The sequence below is a fragment of the Gopherus evgoodei genome, chromosome 9 (genome assembly GCF_007399415.2).
Source record: "Gopherus evgoodei ecotype Sinaloan lineage chromosome 9, rGopEvg1_v1.p, whole genome shotgun sequence".
Lineage (NCBI taxonomy): Eukaryota > Metazoa > Chordata > Testudines > Testudinidae > Gopherus > Gopherus evgoodei.
This window is the reverse complement of record NC_044330.1, coordinates 52,095,297-52,114,495: the sequence shown is the minus strand read 5'-3', so window position 1 is coordinate 52,114,495 and position 19,199 is coordinate 52,095,297. Positions and strand designations below refer to the sequence as shown.

At 48.8% G+C, this 19,199-nt stretch overlaps 1 protein-coding gene across 5 annotated transcripts in view; it reads left to right on the top strand.

The window, feature by feature from the left end:
• The first annotated feature begins 749 nt into the window (after positions 1 to 749).
• The window catches only part of DGKG (diacylglycerol kinase gamma), a 139,596-nt gene continuing 121,146 nt past the window's right edge, over positions 750 to 19,199 (top strand). For 4 of the 5 annotated variants that reach the window (XM_030575609.1, XM_030575611.1, XM_030575610.1 and 1 more), the window contains exon 1: positions 750 to 1,124. The gene's annotated coding sequence lies outside the window, so the exon portion shown is untranslated. Of the gene's footprint in view, positions 1,125 to 5,067; positions 5,082 to 19,199 lie in introns of those variants that run through there. The other variant, XM_030575608.1, reaches the window with a different exon arrangement.

Sequence of the window (19,199 nt, the reverse complement as noted above, 5' to 3'; positions counted from 1 at the left end):
TGAGGTTTGTTCCATTCCTTAGGAAAGTGCAACCTTTGCCATGGATGAAAATGCAGTGATGCTTTAAAAAAAAAATAAAAAGGAAACTGACCCGTGGATTGAAACAAAGTGGAAAGTTTTCCATTGCAGGGGTTGTCATAACACTGCAGGATAGTGCCCATAACAGTGTGGTGAGAAGCTGTTTTTACCAATGCTCTCCACAGAGATCTGTGGGGTTAGTGACATCTCGACCGTGCTGTGATAGCATTTTAGAAATCCCAACAAACAATGAAACAAAGGGCAGACCAAAACAAGCTGAAAAATACACCCTAACCAAGATAGCTTGAATCAACACCAATTTGAAATGCACATCTGTCCAAACCTCTTCAGGCTGGGCTAAGCGCCCCAGTCGGGTTTTTATGGCCTGAAGATTCATTTGAAGCTGGTTGGGGATTGGGAAATTCTAACCAAAAAGATGAACGCAAATTAACTGGAAATGGTGAGGCTTTTTTTTTTTAATGTGGCCTGTCAATTTAAGGGAGCACTAGGATTTTGGGCAGAACAAGAATTGCAAGGACATTGCTAGGTGATGGATCACTCTCTGGCTGGCTACGCTTATCCCTCAGTCTGAAGAACCCAAACAGTCAGGACAGAAAGAGAGAGAGAAGGGTTAAACAAATGCATGGCTGTTTTCCCTGGCTCCTCCTCTTTCTTCTTGTGTCTCTGCTCCATTCACACTGAGCAGACAGAACAAGTGTGTTGTTGGAGGCAGGGAGACTGAGCTGGACCGGCAGAAAAATAACAATTCTGCAGCTAATGGATTGAGATCCACCTTAAGAGGGGTAGCTGGAGCTAACAGACTGAGTGGGCTAGTGCTTAGACCAGCAGAGACAGCAGCTGCCACTGAAGACAACGAGCTCCATCCCAGAACAACATAGGAGGACTGGGGAAGAAAATAGACACCACTCCACCTATCTCCTGCCCCAAGCAACCCTTTTCCTGCCAGCCACGTCTAACCCTACTGGATTACAGGGGCCAAGCGCACAGAGGACAGAATGGGTTTTCCAAAGATTTGTTTTCTGTCCTCCCAACCAAGGGAGTAAACTAGAAGAAGCAGCCTGGGGCAGCCTGCATGGTGCTGAGAGGTAAGGCTGAACTGGGAATGACAGTGTCCATGCATTGTGTGTCTAGCTGCACTTACCCTGGGGAGGGTTCCTTGGAGCTGCTTGCTCAGTTAAAAGACAAACGCTGCTGCCTGGTTTTACTTAACGATTGTTTATGATTCAGTTTGTGATAAGGGATCTGAGCTGCTGGCTCATTGTGCGGAGCTGGTCTGCAGTAGAACTCAGTGATAATTGAAAATACTGGAGCCCCCACAACTGCAGCTGGCTGGACTGGGGAGCACGGGAGGGGGGATTCTATTGAATTCTAACTGTGTCCATCTCAATATGCCCTTCTGATCCTGCCTCAAAAGCTCACCTGGAATGAAATTGGTGCTGTTGGCCAGCCTGAGCATGAGCCATCATGTAGGGGTGGTGAGGGAGAAGGAGAAACGCCCCCAATAAGTCCTGCTTCCCATGGATTATGGACCTCTTTTTATCTAAGCTAAATTTTAGGCTTTGCTGTGAAAGGTAGGAATTCAGGTTTTCCTTAAAGTGTTGTTTTCCTCTTAAAAAAGGACTGTGTAAAAATAGGACCTTTTTTAAACCAAACTGGTCTCCCTCCAATGGTTCTTAATTGCCTTTGCTCATTTTAGGACAAAAGTTTTCCTTCCCTTCTGCTCCTGTTTGCACTGCAAAGCCAGCACAGCTCCGAAGGAGAGAGCTGAGTGTTACTGTCCATCTCCTGCATCAGCATCAGAATTGTCTCTTAAGCCCCAGTCTGTCCCACCGATTGCAGGCAATAGGGTTATGAGCTATCAAGGAAAGCAAAATCTGAAGACAGTGGGGGTAGCTCAGTGTCACTGAAGGCTCCATTTAGCCTGCAGAACCTTTATTACTGGCAGTGATATGCAAGATGGAAAGAAACCAGCTTGACTGTCAGCATCCAGGCTGAAGATGTAGGGCTAGCAGGTAGAATAAGCCTATTTTGACTTGTAAGATATGGACACTTGATAGGACTAATCGAGAGGCAAACATGCCATAGATAGTCAATATTTGGAGTGCAAACTCCCATCAGGGCCTTTGCTGAACATTTTCCTCCCAACGTGTACTTTCATTTGCGTACTTTGGTATCAAACCCTGTAAGGTTACGAGGTCTGTTGGTTAGTGCCAAGTCCTGGGGACCCAGAGGGTATGGGACTGAGGCTTTGTCTTCACAAGGGGAAAAGGTGTGTTCTTAACTTGAGTTAAAATGCCAGCGAAGTCAAGGCAGCTTGCAGTTTTCCTATAAGTTAGCAGGTCAAGTTAGAGATGAGGCTCACACATAATCTTTAAAGAGACCTGCTAACCCATGTGGAAACTACAAGCTGCCTTGTCTACCCTTGCACTTTACCATGCTTTGTTAAGCCGAGTTACCTAAGTACTCGGGCTAAGTACGCACCTTTTTCTCTAGTGAAGATACAGCCACCGGCTGGGTAGTGGTGTCAGGCAATCCCTTTGGCTTCCTTCTACCTAAGTGAAAAATACTGGGGCTGTTTATGTTAGAGGAGAAGCATGAGATGGGACATGACAGTATATAAAATAATGAATGGGTTGGAGGAGGCTGATTAGGAATTTGTCCTTACCTTGTCTCATAATGAAATCGAAAGATGGTAAATTCAAAACTAACAGAGGAACACCTTTTCACACAAGGCACAGCTACCCCATGGTCCTCATTGCCACAAGATACCATTGAGACCAAGAGTGTGGCAGGATTTTAAAAAAGGATTGGACATTTATTATGGATGACTCTGGAAGTTCTTGTTATCCACATAGATTTTTTTTTTCAAGTTTTGGAAGTGTTGTAAGTTTTCATGATTTGGAGCCTGAACCAACCTCAAATTAATGAGAATTAGGAAGAAAATTTTCATGGGGTTATGCCCTAATTGACTACAGCAGGGTCCTGTGAAGCATCCAGTACCAGAGAGCAGAGACTGGTCTACATGGACTAATCCAGTCTGTTCCTATGTCAGGCTGACAGAACTATTCTGTAAAAAGAGAAAAGCAGGAAGGTCACTAGGCACTAAGGTGCTGTGTGCGCTGAGCTTTCTGACAGTGCTGGGAGGTTAGCCACACTGACCCTCCTCTGGCCCTGCTGGTGGAAGTCTCAGTCCTTGGGTTCATTAGCCCAAAAGGGGTAGGTAGGTGTGCACCTGGTAACCTTAGACCTATAGTCAGAACAGGATTGGCCCTAGCAGCGGAAAGCAGTGCAGCTGCGGGGGGGGAGGGGGGGAGGAGAGGACATACAGGTATTTTTACAGGTGACTTCAATGGCATTGGGAAGGTCTGTGTTTTGTTGTGTGGCACCAAGTCTGATATCAGTTTGCTCTGTTTAAGTAAAAATGCCTTTTTCTGAACTGCCAGCCCTGCAAATTCCCTGTAAGCTGACAGGCCCATGCACCAGTCGAGGCTGGTAAGTGCAGCTCCCACTCTGGTTCATTTTGAGTCTTGTGTCTTAGTGCAACACAACTCAGAACACTTGGGAACAACCACCAGAGGCCTATCCAGCTTTCAGTGAGGTGGGAGAGGGGGTGGAGGACAGGCCATTCCATCCAGGAAGCCCCTATGGTGCCAGATTCCCTTTCTTTGATAGTCCACCCGCAGATCACCCATGTGACGAGCAAGGCACTTGGGCTTTGCTTGTAACCACTTACGTGCTGAGACTGAAGGAACGCCTTTCTGCCTCGTCACACCCACCCTGCAGCACAATTGCTGAGCAGTGAGGTTACTCCTGTCTGACAGGTGCATCACGCCAGCTTGAGATGCCAACATATGCTCCACCCTCCAATTACAAACACAAAGAGCGGGCATCCCCGTCTCCAGCTTAGTGCCAGATACTGTGACGGACCAATGTACGGGCAGCGATCTTCACCTGGCTCCCACCTGACATAGCAGACAATAACCAGACCTGCACAGCGTGCCCGCTGAATGATGCCGTTTCCACAGACGCCATAAAATGAGACTAGGGAGCTGAGAATTCCAGGTAGGATGGTGACACAATAAATTAATAAACAAGTATTGAAATCTGACGCACAAGCGGGGCAAAGACCCCACTAGGTCTTGGTAGCTAAATGGGCTTTGCAGTGCCTGAGGGTGATGTCAGAATGCTTCGCTTGTTTTTCTTAAAAAACTCATAGACAGGACGCCAGTGCTACAAGGTAGGGATCTGATATCCTAGCACATGTACGCATACTTGTGCTAGCTCTCAGTGAGCTAGCGTGAGTACACAGAGCAGCGTAGCCGAGGGGGCAGGGGGAGCAGCAGCGGCAGCATAGCTGAGCCCTGCTGAGCTCACTGGTTTCAGGTAGTCTCATTTCATGGCGTCTTTGGAACCCGCACCATTTGGCAGGCACACTGTGAAAGTCTGTTTATTGTCTGCTGTGTCAGGTGGGAGCCAGGCGAAGGGAGCTGCCCATATGTTGGTCCATCACAGTATCTGGCACTAAGGTGGAGACAAGGATGCCCGGTCTTTGTGTTTGTAATTGGAGGGTGGAGCATATGTTGGCATCTGAAGCTGGCGTGATGCACCTGTCAGACTGGAGTAACCTCACTGCTCAGCAATTGTGCTGCAGGACTGGGAACTGTGGGTCACATTGAGTCTTCTGATTCAGGTGTTCTTCAGAAACACAGTCCATCAACCCTCTTAAGGGTCTCCCCCTTATTCCCATCAGAGTGTACTAACTTTTCAGGTCATTTGGCCCATTGACCACAGAGCTCCTTTGATTGACACCAGCAGAGGAGCTGGCTCACAGTTTGCAAACAACACCGTTCGTTAGCGCAGCGTCTAAGGGTGTAAATGCAGAAGGCTGCAGCGCTTTGTGTGATTGTTGTTCACTGAGGCTTAAACTGAGCTAGCCCCTGGTTACTCTGTGCCATCGGAGCCTCTCTGCAGTAGCCAGAGGCCACCTGGGCAGCTTTTCCACATGCTCACTCAGGGCCAGGCTCATCTCTGCACTGGTGCTGGTGCCAGGACGGGGAGGAACGGGAAGCAGCTTGTTCCTCCCCAATTCAGGGGGGCTGGGCTCTGTTTGTGCTGACTCCATGGCCTGTTGCAGTGGCATCTCTTGGCCATGCTTGGGACTCAGCACTGCCCCAGCCATGCCTCCTCCCAGTCCTGATCATCTTCCACCTGCAGAGACCTTCTGCCAGCGGCTGCTGCAGAGGTGTGTCTGGGACCAAGACCTGGGCTGGGCTGGGAGGGCCTCTGCCAGCCCCATGACCCATCCATATGAGGGTTTCTCTTTCAGTGGATGAACTGAGTAAAAAGGGGCCCAGACCTAGGTCTGATCTGAAGGGAAGTGTGCACAGGAAGGGATCCCGCATGCAGGGGCCTGGAGTGAGCTCAAGGGCATGCACGGGGTAGGTGGGTGGAAATGTCACACAACGTGTGTAATCCTCCCCATGGAGTGGGATGCAGGAGGACAGGCAAGAGGTATCTGTCTAGTGCACTGAGATGTCAGCACGTCTTGTACAGTGGGCTAGCAGGTCAGCCGTTTGCAACACTGGTTTGGGGGAGGGCGAAGTTTAGCCACATACAGATCACTATGTAGTGCAGGCACTCAAGCCTGCTCCGGTCCCCGGGTCGAGTTCTGATTGGTAGCCCTTGCCGAATTCTGTGCCATCGCACTCACTCTAGTGGTGTTACCAATGCTAGCTAGATGAGAGCTAGCATGGGTCTGCCTAGCTCAGCTGTACTACAATTGTGCCTTCATTTGCAGTGCAGATATATCCTTAGAGACGGTGAACGTTATTTATCAGTCTGCTGCCTTCCGCTCCCTCTCCAGCACCTGCCGTATGTGCTGCAATTTGATTCTTCTCGGGGTGGGCAGCCTCTGGTGGATAAAACCATGTTTGGGAATCCTCCCTTTGATCTATGCAGAGGTTGACAGCTTTTTAGGAGGCTGTACGAACTTGTAGTAAAGAGAGGCAGTAGTGTGTAGTAAAAAGCATCATGAATGGATCCTAGCAACAGAGAAGGAAAAACTGCAAAGGAAGTGCGTTTTCTCTCTCCGAGCCTTCGTTAATTCATGGTCGGGTTAGCGACAGGCTTCAAAATCAGTTCTCATGTAATTGCACTGAATATTTTGAGCAAGACTTGACTGGGTATTGTTTGTTGCCGTGAAGGGGGGAGAGCACAGGCAAGGTTTATACTCCACCCCTTGCCTGAGGGGCCTCTCCAGAGTAGGACATGAAAACAGGTTGATTTCATGAAAGACGGGCCTTCCTGGCTGGAAAATGCCATTTCTGAAGGGGACCCAGTTTGCTTCTGCATACGAATGAGAGGTTGCAAGTAAGACTAGAGTTCCTTATGGGACAAGTTAACAGCAGGGGGGTCAGCAGAGAAATTGACCCACACCAGACATACACCAGGTGTGTTAGCCAGTGGAAGCAGCAGCTTCCTTGTCTGTGTATGGAGTGATGTTTTCTCTCTTTTCCTGTGATATAGAGCACAAAACCCAACCGCTAAAAGAGCTCGTTTTGCCCTTCCCAGTAGGTGATCTGATCCAGAAATCCCCACAGCAAAGAACAGTGCTTGGGACTGACCCCCATATGCTGAAAATGATTAAAGACTTTTAAACCATTCCAAGGTTTAGTCTCCGATTAAACCCTTTGTGATCTAGGATTTCTACACTGGGTTTTTTAAAACAATCAGCACATTCTAAGCTTTGCCAGCCACCCCACCATATTGACGTTAGGTTGTTTTTTTTTTAAATTAAGTGTTCAATGAATCCCCCCAGTGTGGCTCTCTTAAGGATTAATTAGGCCTCAGGTTAGGGTTGCCAATTTTGCTGTATTCCTGGAGGTTTCATCACGACACAATCTTTAATTAAAGATTAATCTTTAATTCCTTCAGACTCCAGGAGAATCCTGGCGAGTTGGCAACGCTACCTCAGGTGCATGAGGAAGCCAGGTTCTTGCCTGCTTCCTGGTGTAACAGGAGAATGACAGCCATTTTGAAAGAGAGACAAGGTGGGTGAGGGAATATCTTCTATTGGCCCAACATCCATTGGTGAAAGACACAAGCTTTTGAGCTACACAGAGCTCTTCTTCAGGTCTGGGAAAGGTACTCAGTGCCATAGCGAAGTGCAAGTTGGAAGAGATTGTTTAGTGTAAGGAGTTAACACGTGTCTAAGAGACTATTAAAAGTGAAGTGGCCCTTTAACCACTCTAGTCACAAGACTAAAAAGGGGGGTTAGTAAAATGTGCACGCTTGATAGGACTGATAAAGAGGCAAACATGCTATACATAGCCAATGTTTGGGGTGCAAACTCCCATCAGGGCCTTTGTTGAACATTCTTCCAATCTATATTTTCAGTTGCGTACTTTGGTATCAAACTAAGGAGGTTCCGAGGTCTGTTGGTTAGTGCCAAGTCCTGGGGACCCAGAGGGTATGGGACTGAGGCCTTGTCTTCATGGGGAGGAAAAGGTGTGTTCTTAACTTGAGTTAAAATGCTAGTGAAGACAAGGCAGCTTGTCCGAGAGGCACATTAGATTGAACTGGCTTGTTGTGAAACAAACTCTTCAGGAAATTATACCATTGACTGAGGATCCGCTTTAATGTTTCAGTTAAGAATTGGAAGCTCAGTGTTCAGCAAAACACCTTTCCCCATGTATTAATCATTACACATACAAGGAAGTCCTCTTCACCTCTCCCCACTCCACCTGTAACTTGATTTCCATTGTCTACAAACTTGTTTCAGACACAGCCATGTGGATTTTAGCTCGTGGTCGGTATCATGTTAGAGATTTTGGATTTTTGAAGCCTTTCCATTAATTCTTGGTTGTGACTGGCAGGGGTTGTTTTCAGCTTTTTCTGCTGTTGACTTTTTAAAGCGGAAGCACAAAGAAAAAATGGAAGCGCTAGCTTGTCCCCTCCTTCCGAGTGGGAGGGGCTGAGGTTCTGGAGAGGAAGCTGTATTGCTCTCCATGCTGGAGCGCCAGGTGGCGTGAGAACAGGCGCTAGAGGAGTGGAGCTTAGGAGTGGCCTGTACCAGCAGCATTGGCCACTTTTGAGCCTGAGAATTCCTAAAGGGAAACAGGATCTGAAGTTGAGTGACGCTTCCTGCTCAAACAACTCCTGGAGACTGGATGAGGGCCAGCTGGCTGACACGTAGTCTGGGCAAGGATGAGATAGTGGGCCTGGTTCTCCACTGCTTGGTGCAGTGTGTATTACAGCAGTGTGGAGAGGTGCATCCAGAGATTGGGGTGTACAGTCAAGAGATCACAGTCACATGTAACCTCCGCTCCTGGGTGACATCTCACTCTCTTTGCAGACGTGTTGTTGGGGCTGGAGAATGAGGCCCTGCTTCTGTGGGCTTGGGGAAGAGGGTTGGAGATCTGTTGGCATCCCTGACTGGTGGTGGAGTATGGCTGCAACCCAGCGTAGAGTCTGACTGGATCTGACGCTGCTCCCGGGTGTTCAGGCCGCAGCTGTGGCTGAAAACACTTTTTCCCCCTGTCCCTGGGGAGATCAAGAGATCAATTCTCTTGCCCAGAGCTCTTCCTGTCTTACCCGTGCCTTTGGCGTTCCAAGAATGTGCTCTGCTAACATGGGGGCTAGTGTAGAAGCAGTCCAAGTGGAGAGCAGCACTGCCCATACGCTGTGACCAGCCCTCACAGCTCACCAGCTGCTGGTTGGCATTTTGGTTGTTGACTTTAGTTTTGAAAGCCATAAATGGTTTGGGAGCTGGTTCCCTGAGGGATTGCCCCTCTGTATGTACCTGAGGTGCTCAAATGGAGCTCCTCCTTTAGCAACTGGAGGGAGTGGCTGACAGAACTTTCAGCTGTCCCCACTTCCCCATCCCAGCCCTGGGGTTAGCCTTTCAGACATACTACAAACCCCCTCTTTCCTCATGGGCCATTGAGGGTGGGCTGAGGGACACACTGGGCAGGGGTGAGACATCCATTGGCATGTGGCAGCCCTGGGCAGTATGTGGTCCATCCGCAGGATGGGAGCTTATTGGTGCTTGTAGAAATTGAAGGACTAAAAAGCTATTAACTCGCACTGCAGCTGCCACAGTGCAGCCAGGGGCATTGTGACTCCTGCTGCACCGTGGTGCTAGTAGACGGGGATCAAAGCAGATGAGACAGCACTGTCTCCTCCAAGCACCCACTACTCCCTCCCTTAGATCCGAGGGAAACCACCTTTGGGTCCCTGCTGAGTCTGACTTTGATTGAATAAGTCAGCAAGCGGTGCTGAATTCCTCCTGGAAGCAGGCTAGCAAGGAACCGAGAGCACAAACATTCACTCTGAAGGGCTCTCGCTCCCGGGGAACCCTGCTGACTGCCCCGGTCAGACATGACACCAGGGTTGAGCTGGTGCTGTTGGAATGCAGAGCTGGCTTAGCAAGAGGAAACGCTTGCTGTCTGTCTCCAGTCTCAAGCACCAAAGCTTCTGTTTCAGGGCTGTGTTGAGGTCAGTAAGGTTTGGGGCTCGGCAAAGCACCAACACGGCACAAAAGCAGGAGACAACTTTTGAGACCAGAGGCTGGGTCGATGAAACTTCTTACCACTCTACCTGACCCTCATAGGAACAAGAAGGTAGGGCAGGAAAAAGGAGATGAAGACGTGTTAGATGAAGGATAAAATGAAGAGTGATCCTTTTCCTCATGTCCCATAAGGAGGGAAGGGGGTGAATATTTCACATGATGGGAATGTCAGGAGCACTGCTAATATTCCTACAGCCCAAAGCCCTCGCTTTGTCCAAAGAGCAGCTGCAACTCCCCCACCAGTGTGCCCCAACCCTGATCTAGAAGAATAGTGAGTAGAGGTGGGGCTGGGTTCACCAGGGAATGCACAAGGATCCCCCGTGTGCCCATGTTGCACCCACATAGCTGGCACACAGTGGCCACAGCCCAGAGGCGTATTGTCCCACGGTGCCCAGTTCTCCTCTGCCTCGCGTCTTGTGTAGAGCACTGCCACCCTGTGGGGGTGGGATCTGGGCCTGGGAGAACGTTCCGCCCAGTGGGTCCAGGTATAGGTGATAACACAGGGTGTGAGGGGCTCTGAGAGTGGTTGGAATGAGGAGAGCAAATAAGGAGACAGCAGGAGATGGGGAGCAAGGGAACAGGAAGGAGTGAATTATACAAAACCCACAGATGTGTGTGGGAGTAGGACAACCCAGCTGGGAGGTTGGCTTGGGAGTCTGTTGTTCCTACATTATCCTGGGAGATGTGATCACCTGCTCCATTTTATCCCCGCCACACAAGCCCACGTCACAGCTGTGCTTTCGAAGGCTTGTCACACGCTTTCTGTGTCTGATGGGAAATGAAGGGGTGGATCAAGGGTCTCAGAGCACGCGGATGCTTTGAGGGGACACTGGTAACTTAAAAACTTGCCAGTTTCACAAAGCAAGTTCAGCTCCAGGTACAAACTCTCCCTGGCCCACTCGACACCATCCCCATCCCCAGACAGTGGTCCGTAGCCTTACAAGCCCATGCTGCTGGTTTTCAGTGTTAATTCTCTGTCACTGTGCGTGGAAGACCCATGGCCACGGGGAAGGGGACTGGCTGCAGAAAACTGCTCCCTGTGCTGTCAAATGCCCAAAGCAGATCGGGAGAGGGTGGGAAGAGGAATTGTTTTCCTCTCCTGTCTTCCAGCTAGAGTAATCAGATGTTATTTGTAACACTCGTAGGGGAGCTATTTTTAGGCAGAAGCGAGTTTGATTTAATAGAACATAATTTGCTGCTGCTGACGTGCAGAATGCCAGATGAGCGGCAGCTGGGCTTCCAGGGAGGCTGTTCCCTCCCCCACCAAAAATCTAAATCTAAACCGCAGGAAATGGCATTTCTTATTCCAAAAATTGCTGTGGGAAGACCCCTGGGATGTCCCGATTTGCATTTTCCTGCCTCTTCGCAGCACCCCAGAGCCCTCCTACCTTCAGACCTGTCAGTGCTAAAAGCAAGCGAGCAATTTCTTTCCCATCCTCACCGAGGGAGCTCACTTCACATTAGCTAGAAGGCTGCTCCGGGCATCCTAAGCAGCATGAATGCGAGTACAAAGCTGGGAGTGGGTGCAGAAGACAAAGGGAGCGGTGGGGAGGGGAGCAGAGCATGGCCAGAGTGGAGGGGGAGGGTATATTTAACCTTCAGGGCTGGCATTTCAGAACAGAGGCTCTTGGTGCAGCCCCTGGCATGCCATAAGGCTAACGCAGTCGTTATGGCAGTAGAGACAAACAATAATACCCCTCAGTTACTGCTGCATGTCATATATGCTGCAGTGATGCTGTACTGTAGAATAGTCTAATGGTAGTGCAGAGCAAAAATGGTTGCTGTGCATCTCGTACTCCTCAAGCAGATATATCCATCTAGAGGACTGTATCCTAACTCGGGAGGAAGGAATTAACAGATGTTTTCCAAACACTTCAGGGTATTTTTTAACCTCCCCCATGGCAGCCAGAACATTCAAAGTCCAAGCTGAAATTCCATCCGTACCCCGTGCTGACTGCAGCTCTTTGGTGCTGTTATGGTGCAGACTAGAAGTTACTGATCTTAGATTCAAGAGAGAGACCCCCAGAAACTGGAATTCAGAAGTGTGGGTTGGGGTTGTAGCTTGTACTCAAGAGCTGGACAAAATATTTTGACCAAAGCTTTTTCCGGGGGGAGGACTGGGATCCAGATTTGGGTTGACCAGAACATTTTGCAAATTCATGTCTGATTCACCACACTGTGTCTGTTGAAAGAAAGAAAAAATCAGAAAAAATGGAAACATTTCAATGTTTTGGTTCAAAATGACTTTTCTTATAGGAATCGCTTTCCATTTTGTTTTTAAAAATAGGTAAAATGTTTAAAAAAAAGCTCAAAATCTAAACAAAATGTTTCATTTTTGACCAACTAAAGGATTTCATTTGATCCAAAACAATTTTGTTTTGATTTGTTGAGAATTGACAGTGAGCTTAAAAATCAGTGATTCCCAGAGCTCTAGTTGGTCCCCTGTGTCCAGCTCTAAGGGCATCTCACCCTGGCTACATCTGGCTCTGAGGGTGATTCCCAACTCACAGACACATACTCTAAAAATAGTAGCAGAGCCTGGGTAGTGCGGGCAGCAGCAAGTGGCAGTACGTAACCACGGGGTTCAGCTGGGTTTGTGCTCAGGGTGGCTCACCTGTGCTGCCACTGCCCACGCTACCTGGCTACACTACTGTTCTTAGTGAGCTTGCGCAAATATGGCCACTCAGCTGGAAATCACCCCCTAGCTCCCAGTGTCGACACAGCCCACCTCCTGGACTTCTCCACAGGGGCTCAGAAATATCCCTCAGCCATAGAGGAGATGATGACTTTCTTGGGCAATTTTTGGAACTCAGTTAGTTAGCTGGGGCCCCTCACACACTTGGAATCACTTCCCTCCCTCTCCACTTTTCCCTTTTCCTCCAACTCTTCTTATCTTAGCTTACACAAATTTAGTCCCTGCTGGCTTTAACTGATGGGTTGGATGCTAGATCCACTCTGATCCCAGATGGTTGCCCTGCTCTGGTGTGATGTCCCGAAAAGCACACTTCCATTCTGCAGCCTGTTTAATTCTGCCTCTCGTTAGCTGGCATTTAATTATCCTGTAACACGTTTATTTGTGGCTTTGTTTATGTGGCTTTAACGGGACAACGGTTACTCTTGGTTTAGGCAGGTAAGACAGGATTAAGGAATGAGGTTGCAGAACAGCAATATCTGCTGCTGTTATACTCTGCCGAGACAAGTGAATTCACCCCAGAGAGATATGGCACTATACATAGCATACCGTCCCTGAAACAGCAGACATGGGCCTGGGCTGAGGAGCTCCCATCCATGGCCAAGCTTTTCGAAAGGCAGGAGTGGGGAGAGAAAGTGGAGGTGGGGTCCTGTTCTGGGTCCATCACCAATATCCGACTGGGCATTGTCCTAGGGTGCCAGCTTCCACCTTCTTCACACACGCCCCGAGTGGTACCTTACTTGGTAAGTAGCCTATGGGAGTAAGCATGCTACTCACTGTGGGTAAGGCTGGCATAGGGGCTGAGGCAGGGACAGAGCTAGGTAAAAGGGTCGTGAATCTCCAGCCAATCCCTGACTGCTGGAAAGGCTCCTGGAGGACACAGGCAGCTGGGAGTTAGAGCAGCCCTGGGGCTGCTCTCATATGCCAAGCCTGAGTTCAGTGGCCTTGGGTTTGCAGAAGTGTATAGGTGACCTACCCCTTAGAGCTGCACTAGCTGCAGCAGGGCAATTTCCCATGAAAAGGCCCAAATGTTCCCAGAAGTGAGTTACTGGACATTAGGACCAGGCAGGGGCTGGAGAAAAGCATGGAAGGACCCAGTTCCCTGGGCAGGACACAGGAAGACGCTGACTTCAGAAGACCACCTTTCAAGATGGAGGGGACATTACACATGGGAGTGGGTGATGTGTGCTTTAGTATGAATACAGGATGTGAAAGAACAGCAGCGTTGTGACTGACCACTTAAAAGAAAGGTGGCTCTGAAATGGTTCTAAATCCAGAAGCTGGGCTAGATATATTTTTTTCTCCATTGGCAAAAATAAAAGACAACAAAAAAAGAATCACATATAGGGACCCATCCTGCTGCCCTTAAACTAGGGGACCAGGATGGGTGAGAGCATTCCACCTTAGTGAGAGCACATTGGGTGTGAGGAGCAACAGTGGCTTTAAGTTGATCCAATGGGAGAAATGACTGTTTCTGACCCCGGATGTAACTGAAGTGGCAGAAGGGATCTACCACCCCCCTCGGCAGGGCCGGCTCTAACTTTTTTGCTGCCCCAAGCAAAAAAGAAGAGCACCGTCCCCCCCCGCAAGCACTGCGCCACCCAAAGTCCCCGCCCCCCTGAGCACCACGCCGCCCGTAGCCCCCGCCCCCCCAAGTGCCGCACCACCGAAACAAAAAAAATCCCTCCAGGGCTGCCCCAACAAACCAAAAAAAACAAAAACCCAAGCGCCGCCTCACCCCAAGGTGCTGCCCCAAGCACGTGCTTGGTCGGCTGGTGCCTGGAGCCAGCCCTGCCCCTCGGCCGCCCTCCAATGTTCTCCCCCCCAAAACAAAAGTGTTACCTCTGTGCTGAGGCCAAGGTTAAATATGAGCCCAACAAGAGGATTGGTCAGAAAGTTATTATTATTGTTAAAGAGGGACATATAAGGGGGAGGGGGAAATGGAAGACCTGCCCAGATGCCCACAATCATGGAACCCACTATGAACCTCTGAAATCCCAGCAGAAATGGGCAGTCACTTGCTAAGAGCGACAGAGGCTTTTATCTCTGCATCCCACTCTGGCCAATGCACAGAGCGAGTGCACATGATCAGACTGCGACAGTGACTTCTAACACTGAGCTTGCAGCTTTGGGTATTTTCATGCTTGTGACATCTCCAAAAACTTCAGGCCAGGCCAATGAGAATGATATACCAGCACACACGGGGCTGTACAGCATGTTATGTCCATTGGGAATCAGCACTTTTTTTCCTTCTTAAGGATCAACAAGGGATAAAAACATGTATGTAACTGGTCCAGTTATATCTGACTCTTTGTACCTATGTAGCAATTCCTCCGCCACCCAGAATAAATGTGTGCTGTAGTGGTAAACCAAGGCTGCAGAGCAAATTAGGAGATTTATTTTAAGCCTATAGTCTTAAATGGGATCAAATTAGGCAAGTACCTGGGGCTGAGTTCTGATGCTGGGTGAATGATCTGTGAAGAATTTATCCAATTCATGTTAGCATTTCTTGGCCATTTGCAGGTCTCCCCCCGCCCTTCATTTGATTAGTTCTAGATGCATCTTCATCATTTAGTTGAAATGGGCAGTAGTCAGAGTTTGTGTCTAAGAATCACAAGCAGAGGGGATCGCACACAGAAAATGCTAAACAGTCCTTTCCTTTTGATGCTTCTCCTTGTGGATGGAGAGACAAATTAATAATTGTGTGGTCTCTGTACAGTATTTCCAGTCTCAAGTAATTACTTTTTTGCCTGTTGAAAAAAACAGGTTAGTCTCATATGGATATTGGCTACTGTGATCCTTAATATCAGAGCCAACGTACGGACATTTCTCAGCCTCAGCCTGGACATGTAGTGCCAGATTTTTTCCAAGAAAGCAGTTTCCAATTAGCCACCTCCATTGGGGCCGGAAGTACTCAGCCCATATTCTGCACCCAATGTACTGATCTCTTTTTGAAAATCTGACCCTCAACTGATTGCAGGCGCAAGGAGTTGGATTGCAAAAATCTTCCAGCCGGGGGCGGCTCCAGGCACCTGCGCACCAAGCTTTGGTGGCAATTCGGCGGTGGTACACCGAAGGTGCAGGACCAGCGGACCTCCCACAGGCATGCCACCAAATCCGCGTTACCGCCTGACTGCCATGCTTGGGGCGGCAAAATACATAGAGCTGCCCCTGCTTCCAGTTTGACTAAATCAAGTTTCCTTTTCACATCATGTGCTGTCAGTGTGCTTTCTGCATCTCTCTCCTCTTAGGCAAGAGAGCTAGACATGTCAGTTTCACCATCAAGTTCTCAGGCACTGTAGCATCAAGCTGCAACATTTGGCATCTAAATAGTCCCCTAAATGTTCACCTTTTTCTGCTGGAAGTTTAAGGCATCATCATTTCTGCATACCTAAGATTTTTTATGATTCTTACAAAAATGGAGGAGCAGGAACTCAATAACGCTACTCACATGCGTAAATATTTTCAGAATCAAGGTCTAAATTTGGTGCTAAATGTGATATGGTAGTGTACCTACAAGAGTCACAAGAAATAACTAAAATGACTAGAATCAGAAGATTAAAAACTGAAGGTTTTTGATCTGATTAACCTGAGTATATAAAGTGCTGTGAGATGCACTGTTTCTCCTGTGCAGTCAGTCGTTTTGCCCCCTTTAAGTTATGAAGGTTTTTCAAAAAAGGAACAGGGGACAGTAAGATTGTAAATCCACCAAAATCAGAGGACTTAGAACTCAGGCTAATATGTGAATCCACTGTTCACTCATACAGCTGTGATGAGCACAGAAAAGATGGGAGCTCCCCAACTGGAAAAAAAAAATTGTTCAAGAATTGAAGTCCTATGTTTGAATGATAGAAAATCAAACTGACCATATGTTATTTTTCAGCTCAGACAGATGGGGAAACAGAGTGAGATCATTCCATGGAATCTCTGCAGCAAGAGGCATTCTGGAGCAGATATTCTGTTTGGTTTCAAAACTTTAGTTCATGTGATTAGATGCATAGGAGGTGTCCCACACAAACCAAAAAATACTGCAAAATAATGCCTTTCTAACAGCCTTTAAAGGAAACACATACTATAAGTCTTGTAGACGTTAGTTGTAGATCAGACCTGTCCTATTTATGCAACATCTAGAGACACTGGTACTTAATTGCATTACAGAGAAATTCAGTGATAGGTGTAAGGGTTGTATGTGGAAGAATAGATGATATGAGTTTTTTTTTTTCAAAGTGACTAGTGACTTTGGGTGCCCAACTGACACCTTAAGGGAGCCTGATTTGCAAAGGCGCTCAGAACTTTGGGCAAATTAGGCCCCTTTAAGTATGGTGACTAGATGTCCTGATTTTATTGGGACAGTCCCTGTAGCGGGGTGATCACCCGCTCCTGCCTTAAAAGGTTTAAAACAGCCTGGGGAGAGGGCTGTGGCAGGGGAGGAAAAGCGGGACTGATTGGGGGAAGCAGCCTCACCTGGGGGCCCTGCCCCAATCAGGCTGCATCTGGCTTAATCAGGACCCAGCTGGCCCTTATAAGAGGGCAGTGGGCCAGGAGCACACAGAGTCTCTGTCTAGCCTTTGAGAGAGAAGGACCTGGCTGCCTGAGGAGCTGAGTTGGAGCAGTGCTGGGGAAGGGCAGAGGGAGCTGGGGAGCTCCAGCCTAGAAAACCCCCAGGCTGCAGGCCTTGAACAGGGCCTATAAAAAGGTACCGGGGCTGCAGAGGGGTCGGCCAGAGATACGCAAAGGCAGCAGGTCCTAACCCCCCTTGCCGATGATGAGTGGCATTTACACTGCAGTCTGCCCCAGTGAACGGGGGCTAGATCGAGACTGGCAGTAGCCATAGTCTGAGGCGAGGTGGGGATAGAGGGTGGAGGTTCCCCAGGGAGGGAATACCCAGATCTGTGGGGATACTGCCAGGGGGCAGCACCCCAGCCTGAAAGGGGCACTGGGGTCCAGGAGAGACTAAGGCCCAGTGGCAAGCGGGACATTGGCCTGCAGAGGGTGCTCCTGGGTCGAAGAGCTAATTCCCAGGACAACCGAACGGAGGCGCCTCAGAGGTGAGTCACTGCCCCGTGACAGTCCCAATTTTGGGGTCTTTTTCTTGTATAGGCTCCAATTACCCCCCATCCCCCATCCTGATTTTTCACACTTGTTGTCTGGTCACCCTACTTTTAAGGTGTCTCAAGTGGGAATCATTAAGAAAGGGATAGATAAGACAGAAAATATCATGTTGTCTCTATATAAATCCATGGTACGCCCACATCTTGAACACTGCGTGCAGATGTGGTCGCCCCATTTCAAAACAGATATATTGGAATTGGAAATGGTTCAGAAGAGGGCAACAAAAATTATTAGAGGAGTGGAACAGCTTCCATGTGAGAAAAGATTAATGAGACTGGGACTTTTCAGCTTCAAAAAAAGCTGAGATGGTGGGATATGATAAAGGTCTATAAAATTATGACTGTGTGGCGAAAGTAAATACAGAAGTGTTATTTACTCCTCCTCATAACACAAGAACTAGGGGTCACCACATGAAAAAATAGGCAGCAGGTTTAAAACAAACAAAAGGAAGTATTTCTTCACACAATGCAATCTGTGTCAGCCTGTGGAACTCCTTGCCAGAGGATGGTGTGAAGGTCAAGACTATAACAGGGTTAAAAAAAGAACTATTTAAGTTCATGGAGGATAAGTCCATCAATGGCTATTAGCCAGGATTGGCAGGAGGGCTGGCTCCAGGCACCAGCCGACCAAGCACTTGGGGTAGGGCAGCGCTCAAGATTTATTTTTTTTTTTTGGTTTAGCGGGGCGGCACTGGTGGGGTTTTTTTTTGTTTTTGTTTTGGCCGGGCTGCGCTTGGAGATGGGGAGGTGTTTCGGGCGCCACGGCGCTTGGGGGGTTGTTTTGGGCGGCATGGTGCTCGGGAGGGGGGTGTTTTGGGCAGCTTGGTGCTTGGGGGGTGTGTGTTTCGGGCAGTGCAGTGCTCAGGGGGGCAGTTTCAGGTGGCGTGGTGGGGTGGGGGCTTCAGGCGGCGTGGCACTCGGGGGTTTCGATGGCACGGTGCGGCGCTTGGAAGGGGCAGGGGCTTCAGGAGGCGTGGCGCTCAGGCGGTTCGGTGGTGCGGCACTAAGGGAGGCAGGGGTTTCAGCGGCGTGGCGCTTGTGGGAGGCAGGGGCTTCGGCGGCGCTCGGGGGGGCGAGGAGTTCCGCGGTGCTGGAGGGGGGGGTTGGCAGCACTCGTGGCGGGGGTGTTACAACAGGGCAGTGCTTTTTTTGCTTGGGGTGGCAAAAAAGTTAGAGCTGGCCCTGATTGGCAAGGATGGTGTCCCTAGCCTCTATTTGCCAGAAGCTGGGAATGAGCAACAGGGGATGGATCACTTGATGACTACCTGTTCTGTTCATTCCCTCTGGGGCACATGGCATTGGCCACTGTTGAAAGACAGGATACTGGGCTAGATGGACCTTTGGTCTGACCCAGTATGCCTGTTCTTATGTATCCAAAATCACCAATCACTTTTGATTATTTTGGCTCTAAAAGCAAGTCCTCTTTTTGTTCCCAATTCCTCCTCTGCACCATAGAGTCAGCAGGCTCTAGGGATGTTCCAGAGAACCCCTGGGATTTGGGCTGTTATATTTACACTAAACCTGAACAGTTTTGAAAGCCATAACCCAGGGGTAGGCAACCTATGGCATGGGTGCCAAAGGCAGTACGCAAGCTGATTTTCAGCGGCACTCATACTGCCTGGGTCCTGGCCACCATCCGGGGGGCTCTGCATTTTAATTTAATTTTAAATGAAGCTTCTTAAACATTTTAAAAACCTTATTTACTTTACATACAACAATAATTTAATTATATATTATAGACTTATAGAAAGAGACCTTCTAAAATGTTAAAATGTGTGACCAGCACATG